The following is a 12,021-nucleotide window of genomic DNA, read 5'->3' on the forward strand; positions in this document are numbered from 1 at the left end:
TTAGGTCATGATACAGAGAGAAGACCATGTGAAAACAGTTAAAGTAGATGTCTATTTATAAATCAAGGAGGGAGGATCTCAGAAGAAACCAACCCTGTCCCCACCTTGATCTCAGATCTCTAGCTCCTCGAACTGTGAGAAAAAATTTCTGTTGTTTAAGTCTTTCAGTCTGTTGTACTTAGTTATGGCAGGCCTAGAAGATGAATATTCATGCCATCCTAATTTTAATAGATTTATTTTGATTTATTTTAGACGTTTATATAAGGCAACATACATTTTTTATGCAAGATAGCCTAAGGTGTCATAAATAAATTCCATCCGTTTTTTCATGTGCTTACATCTGTTCAAAAAATGCCAGTAAGATGAGTATCACTTGTTTGGCTTTTAAAATCCTCATTTTATTATTCTTAATATACTTGAAATGATTTATTTGATGACCTCCTTTTCTTTGTAATTAGATGTAGTGATTGAATTGTACTGTAACTTTGAATGATCTACTTGAAAGATGCCTTATTTCTCACTCATTTTCATTTTTCAAAATTTCCCTCAGTAGTGATAAAAATCAGAGATTGGAAGTATAGTATTAGCACTTGAACATAGCATATTGGTTCCTTACCTTCCTCTTCCCTTTGGAGTGGTTGTCAGTAAACGGCTTTCAAAAGCCTCAGTTTGGGCTTGCTTAAACTGGAAAAGGAATTGAGGCCTCCTGAGGGCATCTAACTTTTAGTAAGGAGGATGTTTTAGAACTGCTGGTTTCTTTAAAGAAAACTCAAATGAAAGGTTTATGCTCATGTTCTCTTCTATAAGAAGGAAATACGCAGGTCTTAATTTCATGATTTTACTTATTTCCTATGTAAGTTTTTTTTTTATCAAGAAATATGCTAACCAGCTGTTCTCAGAATTTTCTCAGATTTTTTTTTTCTCAGTGTGTGACTTTAAAACATATTGGCAGGAGAAGAAAGTGTGAATATTCAAGTGAATTTTCCTAGAAAGGATATAAAATCTACTTATAAAAATCTCTTTAGTACAACTTTTTTTCCAACTGCAAAGTGCAAATACATTAGGTGGGAGTAAATCCCTATTGTAAATCTACTACTTGTAGGGATTCACAAATATTCATACTTTTTTTCCTTTTATATAGTAAATATAATAAATATCTCTTTTCTAGCTCATTAATACAGGCATTGCCTAGGCACTGGAAATGTAGTTGGGTAGAAATATAGATAAGCAATTAGGTTTATGAGCAATTTACAGTTTATTTACAGTTTAATAGAGAAGATGTACATTGAGCAAAAAATGACACAAATAATCACGCACAGTATGACATAAATGATTGATTATTGGTTTGATGTGATCCCAAAGGAGAGAAACAAAGTACTCTGAGAATGTGGAATGCTGAGATTTATCCTTGTCTGTGTGGCCAGTAAGGCTAGTAAGGCTTGCCCAAGATTGGTAAGGAAGAAAGAGCCTAAGTCACTCAGTGCCAGGTTAAAGATTTTGGCCCTTATCATGAGAAAAGTGAGAAAACATAAAAGAGCTTTAAACAAATAAGATCATAATCAGATGTGAATTTTAAAAAGAGTTTTTTAAACAGCTCTGCATAAAATGGATTAGTTGGAATAAGAGGATATGGAGGGAGGCAAATAATCTGGCTTTCATAGTAGAAGACTATACTAGAGTGAATGGTGACTTCAGTGTGGATGTTGACAGTGGGGAATGTAGCAAAGGGGACACATTCTCAGACTCTTAAGAAGTAGAATTGATAGGACTTAGGACGATGTGAGTGGTGAAAAGTAGAGATAAATCAGGGATGCATCCACAATTTCTAGTTGAATAACTGGATGGAGGGGACTGTTATTAAAATAGTGTATGTTGGTTTTACTTCACAGATATTAAAACAGTATGTATACATCTTGGACCCCATCAGTCCAATAGTATAAACAGAAGTTATATAAGCGCAGATATTCAAATATCTCTACTTTAAAATCTATTTGCTCACTTAGAAATCTCAGTTCTTTGTAGTAATTTCTAGAAATTCTGAAAGAATTGTGTGGGTTGTGTGTGTGTGTTTATATTCATGAAAAAAATCTAAGATACTGATTCTTACTATATTTTGCTACTCTAGAATGTCATTTTGATGGTTCCACCCTCAATGGTAGAGGTCCCAGTTCTCTTGCTGCCTTCTGTACTGTAATTTGACCCAGTGCTCCTAATACTGGAGGTTATCAACATGACTGCCAACTGATTTGAGACATTAGCTGGCAGTCTGAACTACCCTAAATTCCCAGTTTCAGTAGAAAATTTCCACTAAAAATCATCTCACAGGAGTTCCCACTGTGGTGCAGCAGATTAAGAATCCAGTGTGGTCTCTGAGGTGGCAAATGGAGAAGTGGGTTAAGGATTCCACATTGCTGCAGCTGTGACACAGGTTGCAGTAGCAATTCGGTTTCTGTCTTTGGCCTGGGAAATTCCATATGCCACAGGTGTGGCTAAAAAATAAAAATAAAATAAAATAAAATAGTCTCACAAGTTAAGAAACGAAAGGCTTCTTCCCCCCCCCCCTTTTTTTTTTCCTTTTCTCATTTATGGTGGGATCAGCTGGCATAGTTACTCAGGCCTCAAAGCATTCTAAATCTTCTTCACTTCACACACTCAACCTTGGAAGTATACCACAAATATGGTGCTGGGTTAAGATGGCTCCCTGTTCCAGATGTGGTAGCAGCACTGTACCTGAAACAATTCTTTGCCTCCATCTCCCAGACTCAAATCAGTCAACTCTAAGTAACAATTCACAACTCTTCCTATTATATTGAATTCTCTTTCAGGGGCTCTGTTGTACCTTTTTGCAGCGTGATTTATATTTGGGTCTCCCTAAGTCTCCCAGAAATGTTTGCATATAATGCATTCTCCTCTCTGTAATGGCAAGTTCCCTTCCCTAGTGTCCTCAGGCCTCACTGGAATATTTATAAACAAATCATGTAATTATGCTTGAGAGAATGAGTGACCTGACTAAATATAGCTCTATAGTTATTAGATATTTATAAATTATATTAGAGTATTCTGCTTTTAAATTTGTAATATCCAATATTTAAAGATAATATAAGGCTTACAAAAGACAGCTAAATTTCACTAAAACTTTAAAATAGTAATTCCCACTAAAGAGGTGGTTAAGACACCACTTCCTGTTGTGAGGAGAATTAGAAGGATGTATCCATGAAAATCAGGGAAATTTTAACTTGACATATTTCCCACTGCACTCCCAGCTCTCTTTCACATTCTGATAATAAGATAGTGTTTTAAACTTGTAGATCCATTCACCTCAAGAAATCGAGAGTCTTTTTTTTCCTGTGCTACATGAATTTTTATGAGATTGCCATAGAGGATTTGGTTTTAAGTCACTGTTTTGAACACTAGTTTTTCTTGGATACTTTGGATTCATTTCATATAGAAAGCTATATTTTCACATCTTAAAATATGAGAGGTGCTATGGGGACTTTAGAAACATTTGATTATTGATTTTGTGGGATTATTACCTTTCTTTTAACATTTAAAAAATCAGATGTAGCAGTTTATGTCTATAATGTAAAAAGACTGAGCATTAGGTAACCATGAAACATTTACTTATAAATGGTTAGCCAATTCACAGAAAGTTGTAGAATTAATAATTGTTGTAAAAAAGTAATTTCATGTCTTGAGAAATCTTAAAATTTTGAAAATGTAATTTTTCCTATTAATAAGCATTTATATATTTATACTTATGCAATGTTCCTAGTATTTTCATAGCAATGGAAATAGCTCTTTAACTAAAATAATCACAATCTTTTGAAAATATGAGATAGTTTTCCCATACTTCAAATTTTATAAAGTTTAAAACTCTGTATCACTTATGTATTGGTATAGGTTTTGGGGAGAGAGCAATATACAGTATTTTTTCACTACTACTTTAATAATACATTTATTTTGTTTGAATTATATGGGAAGAATTTATAATGATTCTTTACAATGATTGCATTTCAGCATAATTGTACAGTTATAACTAAAGTTCCTCCGTAGTTAGAGAAAAAACAAAAGAGTATGGTGGCATGCATATATCATGTTGGGAAAATTAAAATTAAAATATTAATTTTGATTTCAAATTTTGACTGAATATATTTCAATAGTGTTAAAACTAGGGTTTCCATATAAAATAAATAATATTCATTTAAATTTGAATTTCAGATAAGCAATAAATACCCTTTAGTATAAACATATCCTCCAAATTGCATGGAGCACACACAAAAAAAGGATGAGTGAAGGAAAAATTCAGCTGATATAGTTTCTGGACAATGAAAAGTGAAAACTTACATTGCCTGTGCTTGAAGAGAGTTCCAAGTCACTTTGTCAAAGATGACAATACATATTCTCCATCTTTCTTATCACTTCTACCTTTCTTCTCTATCTCCATCCATCCACTACAGTTTGCACATAGTTTTATGTGGTAGTTACTATAAAAAATTTCCTCACACAACCAGTGTTGAGCAACAATTTAAAAAATAATAATAATAATGCATTCTACTATGTATTCCTCTTTTCAGTGTAAAATTTCAAGCAGTTTATCAATGCCAGACTGTGTGAGACACAATGTTCAACAAATATATCACATAGAGAAGTTGTCTGGCTCAGTCACCTATGAAACCAAGGAGGAAAGAGCTCATAATTTTCTAGATATTGCCGTTAGTGTTGCTAAGTGGTTGTATTTTCTCCTCTTCCAAAAATTTATCATGTATCTATGTTCCTAATATTTCCTTTATTGTAAGTTGGCTATATTTTTTAGAGGAGGTGATGTTGAACAAAATTTAATTAAGGCAGCAAACAAAAGAATTTACTATAAAAAGACAGCACTTTTCTAATCATTGTGGCGAATTTCAGTATGTACATTTAATTTTTGCTCTCATGTCATTTATACTCTCAGGTGGAAAGACATTTAATTAAGTGTGATGAAATACAGAAGGTTACACATTCTGTAATAAAAGGAATAATGTAGTACTGTGAGTGCAAGGATTAGGGAGAAGTGAATTAAGGTGAGATAAGGAATATAGATAGGGGAGGCTCCATGGAAGAAAGCACTACCTGCCAGAGACTTTATGGGTACAGATGGAAGTTGTTGAGAGAGATTTTCCAGACAGAAGACATAGTTTGTAAACAAAGGTGCAGAAATAGGGAAATAAATGAGTTTGGGGAAGTGAGCACCCCAGCTTGTTTTAAGTTTTAGATGGAAGCATGAGCTAATGAGAGATAAGATTAAAACAGTAAATAGGAGTAAGCTTGTGGAGAGTATGAGTCTCGCTACTTCAGGTTTTTAATAGGAGAGTGACATGAAGGAAAAGGAAAAGAACAGCTGTAGAGAAGAGTCAGCAAAAGAATAGGCAGACTAGATTAATAAATATTTCCATTAATTTTCCCTGGTGTTTTGTCTAAATTTCATATCAAGAAAGAAGATCGGGGTTCCCATTGTGGCTCAGTGGTAACAAACCCAATTATTATCCATGAGGATGTGGGTTTGATCCCTGGCCTTACTCAGTGTTCAGTGGGATAAAGGATCTGGGTTTGCTGCGAGCTGTGATGTAGGTCACAGATGCAGCTTAGATCTGGAGTTGCTTTGGCTGCAGCTTCTATTCAACAACTAGCCTAGAACTTCCATATGCCTCAGATGCAGCTCTTAAAAAAAAGAAAAGCAGATTTAAAACTTCCTGGGATCTGTCTACACCTATATGAATTTATTCTCTGTGCTTTTTAAACAGAGGCCATAGAAACAAAATAGAAGCTTACTTAACTTTTTTCTTGGCATGTGCCCTGTGCACTATGATTTTCCTGTGGCAATTTCTGTTTTCTTCTGAGCACCATGGTTGGAGAGAATAGCCTAGCTAGCACATGATATTCTTCCTTCCCTGATTTTCAGTTGTTTCAGAAAACCCAAACCCTTCCAAGCTTTCTAGAATTTATTGCCCAATCATATTTCCTGGTTAGGACCTGAAAGAATCTCGAGTAAAACACAAAATGATCTGTCATCAGTGGAAAGAATAATGAGGAAAGAATTAATCTTTGTTTTATGTAGCTGGAAACTTATGCAGTCAAATTCAGTTTCAGAATACTTTAAGAAGGGGATTGATAGGTTTTTATTTCCCTAATTCACACATTAATCTTTAGAGGCAAATGGTATGATAATTCATTATTTACTATTTTTTTTTCCTGTAGTAACGTCATGCTCTGTAAATAAGATGAGAAAGAAAATTTAAAAATTGCATTTTATTAGGGCTGCTCACAATTGCAATGGTGACTAGCTGATTTGGATTAGGGATCAGCTAATATTCTATGGTCAGGAGTTATGATTGGCCATTAAAATAATAGTAGATAAAAACTGGAGAAATAAAATTTCAGGCAAGAAGTGTTTCTTGAGAAAAATCAGTTATTTTAAACTTATTTTGTCATAAATTTTCAAAGTAGGCAGCTTTAATAGGATTATTGAGCAAGGAATTACATGATTCTTCATTTTTAAATAACTACAATTAAAAGCTGTCGTTTTTCAGGTGGCATTTTATTTCCTTTGCAACTAAGTTAGTGCTTTATTTGTGGAAATGCTTTGTGGTTCAGCATTTCCTTTGTAGATTATTAATAAGCTCTGAAAGCTTGGTATAAAAATAAAAGCACATTTCCTAGAGAGATAGAGTTGAATTTCTATTTTCTTTTAAAAGAACCGTGACATGGGGGAAGGCACAGTCTAAGTTATAATGGCTTTATGGTATTAATTAAAATATCTCTAATAAAACCACAAGGTGAACACTATACTTTACAAATTACTTTTGTTACATATTATTTTTGCTTCTCTATTTTAAACTTGGTTTTAAAGTTTACTTGTTCATATTTAATGGGATATTTTGAGACAGATATCTTTATCCATTCAGATTCATTTACCTAATTTTGTTTAATAAAATATTGGTACAAACAAATCTTTCATACTAAAAATATATATAAAACAATTTTTACATGTTAGTGTGAAGTTTAGGGACATTTGCTAATTTCCCTTGTAATTGGTTAAAAAATATTTTTTGTCTATGTTCAATTTTTTAAATTAGCTGGGTGAGTATTATTTTTGTACTGTACAGATGAAGAGACAGAGACCAAGGAAAACTTTGGTTATGTCAACATCATACCAAGAGTAAATAATGAAGCATAAAAGTTAAATCTTAAGATTCCTGTTTCAATATGCTGTGAAAAAATGTTACCTTTGCTATCATATCTAATTTACAGTGTAAATTGGCACAATGTTATAGACACTGAGGCAAAAATCAGAATTACATTATTATAGCAATTTCTAAAATATAGATTGTTCTGATGACATGAACCCTGAGAGCTATGATACAAGGATGTAGTATATTCATGATAAGAACAAAGCATACTGGTGAACTTAAATAGGCCAAATTATTGGAGTTCTGAAGTTAAATTGCAGCCAATGTGTGTTTGTGTGTGTAGATGCATACATATTTGAATCAATTTAATAACATTACATAAATTTATTTTCTTCCCTCCTTCTTTTCCTCCCTCCCCCTTCCCTCTCTCCCTCTTTCCCTTTCTTTCTCTGTTCCTTTCTCTCGTTCATTTTTCTTTCTTTCTCTTTCTTTCTTTCTTTCTTTCTTTCTTTCTTTCTTTCTTTCTTTCTTTCTTTCTTCTCTCTCTCTCTTTCTTTCTTTCTTTCTCTCTTTCTCTCTTTCTCTTTCTCTCTTTCTTTCTCTTTCTCCCTCTTTCTTTCTCTCTCACAGTGAGATATTTGGTAGGGTTGGAGCTCTTTAATAAAGTTATTCTTCATCATTTACCAGAGGGTCTTTGACAAGTTGTTGCATTAGACCCACTCCTTTTGTTAGTAGACTTTAAGTAAAAATCTATTCAATTGCTGGATTAATAAATCCTTATTCAGAGTGAAGGATTTGTTTGGTTTCCTTTTCTCCCTAAAACTCTTATATACATGCTTTCAATGTCTATATATAATAGTATGACTAGGAAGGGACTTTTATAGAACAACTTAACCTACAAAAAACCTTTTAAGTTTCATGCTCTAACATTTCTTAAAAAGAAATGTAAAATTTCACAGAGGACAATTACCTTCCACAGTCTAAGCCTAAACCAAATCTCTGCCATTTTTCCCAGCTCATGTTAAGCAGCCTGGAGATCCATTTTTACAATAGATTAAATAATTGACATTTTCACTAGTACATATTCATATTCTGAAATGTTCCTATGCCATCCAGACATGCACATAAAATTGTTTCAGTCCCATATGTTCTTTCTTCACAGGATATGTATTCTATTACTTGCAATTTTTTTGAAAAATAAAGAATGTGCAAATCCCTCATATAAAACCCTTAGCCAGAAGCAATTCTATCTCCATGGAATTTCATATATCTCTTCCAATTTATAAGCAAGAATTATGCAACATTCCAGTAACATTTCCAAAGCAATCGCTTATCTTTTTTCAGAGATTTCTTTTTCAGTAGTTTTAATTTTTCCAAAATGCTCAGTAAATGTTCCCAATCACCAGGCCTTAGAGAAATTACAATTGTATTTTAAAATATAATAAAAGTCATATTATTTAAAGTGTGTAAAAGTACTATCATCATCACAGAAAGAAAATAAAAACATGTGCAGCCTGATTTTTCTCCTTCGAACATGCTTTAAGAGCCCTAACTATTAGTCTTGAGGAGAAGGGGATTTTTTTTTGTCTTTTTGACATTTCTTGGGCCGCTCCTGTGGCATATGGAGGTTCTCAGGCTAGGGGTCGAATCAGAGCTGTAGCTGCTGGTCTACACCACAGCCACAGCAACACGGGATCCGAGCCGCATCTGACCCACACCACAGCTCATGGCAACGCTGGATCCTTAACCCACTGAGCAAGGCCGGGGATCAAACCCGCAACCTCATGGTTTCTAGTTGGATTCGTTAACCACTGAGCCGCGACGGGAACTCCCAGAAAGGGGATTTTTTGAGTCTAGGGTAGGAGATAACTGTTGTAGATAATATAAAGGGAGAGACAGAGAAGATGAACTTTCCATCAAGACTTAGGTCCAGTTCTAGCAAATTTTCTTATAAAAGGTAAAGTTAGAAAGGATGAACTGGATGAATATACACTTGAAAAAGATCAAAACTCAATAAGCATTCAATAAATGGATAAAGAAGAATGAGAGGGAGAAAGGAAGGGAGGGAGGGAGAAAGGGATAATTAAAAGTGTAAATGTGTCATCTCACTGGGAAGATTTTGGCTTTAATATCTTTTCTTTGCCACCTCCTCAAATACTACTGCAAATTAATTGTAATTGTTGTTTTTGAGAACACTTTAAATATCCTACAAAGAAAATCTTCTCTTTAACATTAATATAGCTATTCTAGCTTTCTTTTGATTTATTTTTTCTCATAATTTTTTTTCCATCGTCCTTCTTTTTTTGTTTTTGGCCAGTCTTAAGACATTTTTATTAAATGTAGTTATTAATGTGCTTGACTTTTTGTATATCGTTTATTTTTTTCAGTTTGTTACATCTATTTGTTGTTGTTGTTCTCTGTTTACCCATTCTGGTCTCTTTTTTTTTTGAATTATTCAATAATTGTTATCATTTCTTTTCATTCAATCTATTGACATTTTACTCTATCTTTTGACATCTTGTTTAATTATCTTTGCATTGTTTTTGGTGTTTTCTCTAGGAATATTCTTGTATAAGTACCTGAGCGTCTGTTTAGTTTTTAAAATATTTTTTTTTTGTCTCTTGTCTTTAGACTGGATAATTGCTATTCATATATCTGTAAGTTTACTCTTTTTCTCCATTACCTATTGAGCCATTCCAGTGACTTTTAAAATTTAAGATATTATTTTAATAGAAAAAAATGTCCATTTTGTTTTTTTATAGGTTATATTTAAATGGTGAGTCCTTATTTTATATTAATTTAAGAGTATTTATCTTTTCCTTATAAAGTTTGGACATCATAATAGCTATTTTAAGTCTGATAACTCCAACATTTGTGGTAATTTGAGGTTGGCATTTGTCTGTCTTCTCACTCAATAATAAGATAAATTTTCCTATTAAATAATTTTGATATATTAGTTTAGACTACCAATAGTCTTTAGGTTTAGACTACAGGTTCTATCTTATCTTCTCTGTTTGGTGGCTCCATTCACATTCAGTTTCCTAAGACTTAGCTAAATAAATTTGTGCTATGTTTTATATTTTACTGCAGTTCTTAAAAATTTATTATGCTGCTTTGGCTCTATGTATTGTGTACATCTCAAAACTTTTATATAACTAAAAACTTCTCATATCTGGTTCCTGCCTATTTTTCTTTTCTTTCTCATTTTCAGGGTTTCCTTTTCCTGGTTCCTGGTCATCAGCCTAGAAAGATTAGATTTTCTCAAAGATTAATTCAATAATGCTTTCAGGATATTCTCCATGACTAGAGATACCTTCTTGGCAAAGCAGTGAAAGAAAAGTATAAAAAAAGTAAACAAGGATCCCCCACTTTATGATGTGAAGGAAAAAACTAACAGCAGTAACAGAACAAATGAAATCAGAAAATTTCTGCATTTCTCCTTTTTCTTTTTCTTTTTTGATTTTTGGGGTCGCACCCAAGGCATATGGAAATTCCCAGGCTAGGAGTCCAATAGGCCATTGGGAGCTATAGCTGCAGGCCATAGCCATAGCCACAGCAACTTGGGATCTGAGCCATGTCTGAGACCTACATCAAAGCTCATGGCAATGCCAGATTCCTGACCCACTGAGTGAGTCCAGGGATCAAACACGCATCTTCATGGAAATCACTCATATTTGTTTCCAGTGAGCCACAATGGGAACTCCCCCAACTCTCCTTTCTTAGTCCTCTGGCCATAAAGACAGATTTCTTTTGGAGGAAACCTGCTTGTGCCTGCTGTGCAATTTTGCACTAGAACTGTCCTTGGAGCAAAATCATGAGATAAATATGGAAAAACTTGGGAAACTCACATTCGTTTATGAATTGTTCTTCATATTTTGGCTTCCCTTGTCAATCTGAAAAATATTATTAAAATTTCAGAATTCTTGAGTGGTACTTAGTATTTTGATATCACAAAATATTCAATTCTATTCAAAGTTGATTTAGCCATGATCTGGTATGCTTAATTGTGGTCAAATATTTTATTTTCTTGATGAATGTTTATTCATGTAACTCAATGTGATTCAGCACATAAGATCATAGTAAATATTTAGGGTATCATGAAAACAAAGATCCACATCTACTACAGATATTCCTTGGTATCCTTGAAGGATGTGTTCTAGGATCCCTGGGGATACCAAAGTCTGCAGATGCTCAAGTCCCTGATATAAAATGGCATAATATTTGCATATAACCCATGTACAGCCTCTTCTATACTTTAAATTATCTCTAAATTACTTATGACGCCTAATACAATGTAAATGATATGTAAATAGTTGTAAATATAATGTAAAATGCTATGTTAGTAGTGCCTGGCACATAGGAAATTCAGGTTTTCCTTTTTGGAACTTTTTGGAATTTTTGCTGTTTTTTGACTACTGTTGATCCAAGGTTCATTGAACCCAGGGATGCTAAACCCACATGTAGGGAAGGCTTGTCTCTTCAGTTCTGTGGCTTCTACTATTTTTTGCATAGTCACAAGTACAATTATTTACAATTTTAGAAAATAGTGACTAAATTGTTAACTAAGCAGCTGTATATACATTGGCCCATTTTGTAGGTCCCAGAAGTTTTTTTTTTTTTTTAAATATCTTTAATCAATGCTTATTTTAAATTTATGCAGTTTGATATTTACATACCAAATTCTTAAATTTTGATCTTTTATACTTTGGTTCAGTCTCCTGTAGAGAACAGAACAAAATATTTTGTTCTCCCCTTATCTAGATCACACAAAATTGATTTCCTCAATATTTTTGATAGATAGCCAGGTCCAGAAAATTACACACACAAGTGCTGATACTACTGAACAGTGGCCTGT

This window comes from Phacochoerus africanus, chromosome 6 (assembly GCF_016906955.1).
Source record: "Phacochoerus africanus isolate WHEZ1 chromosome 6, ROS_Pafr_v1, whole genome shotgun sequence".
Taxonomy (NCBI): Eukaryota; Metazoa; Chordata; class Mammalia; order Artiodactyla; family Suidae; genus Phacochoerus; species Phacochoerus africanus.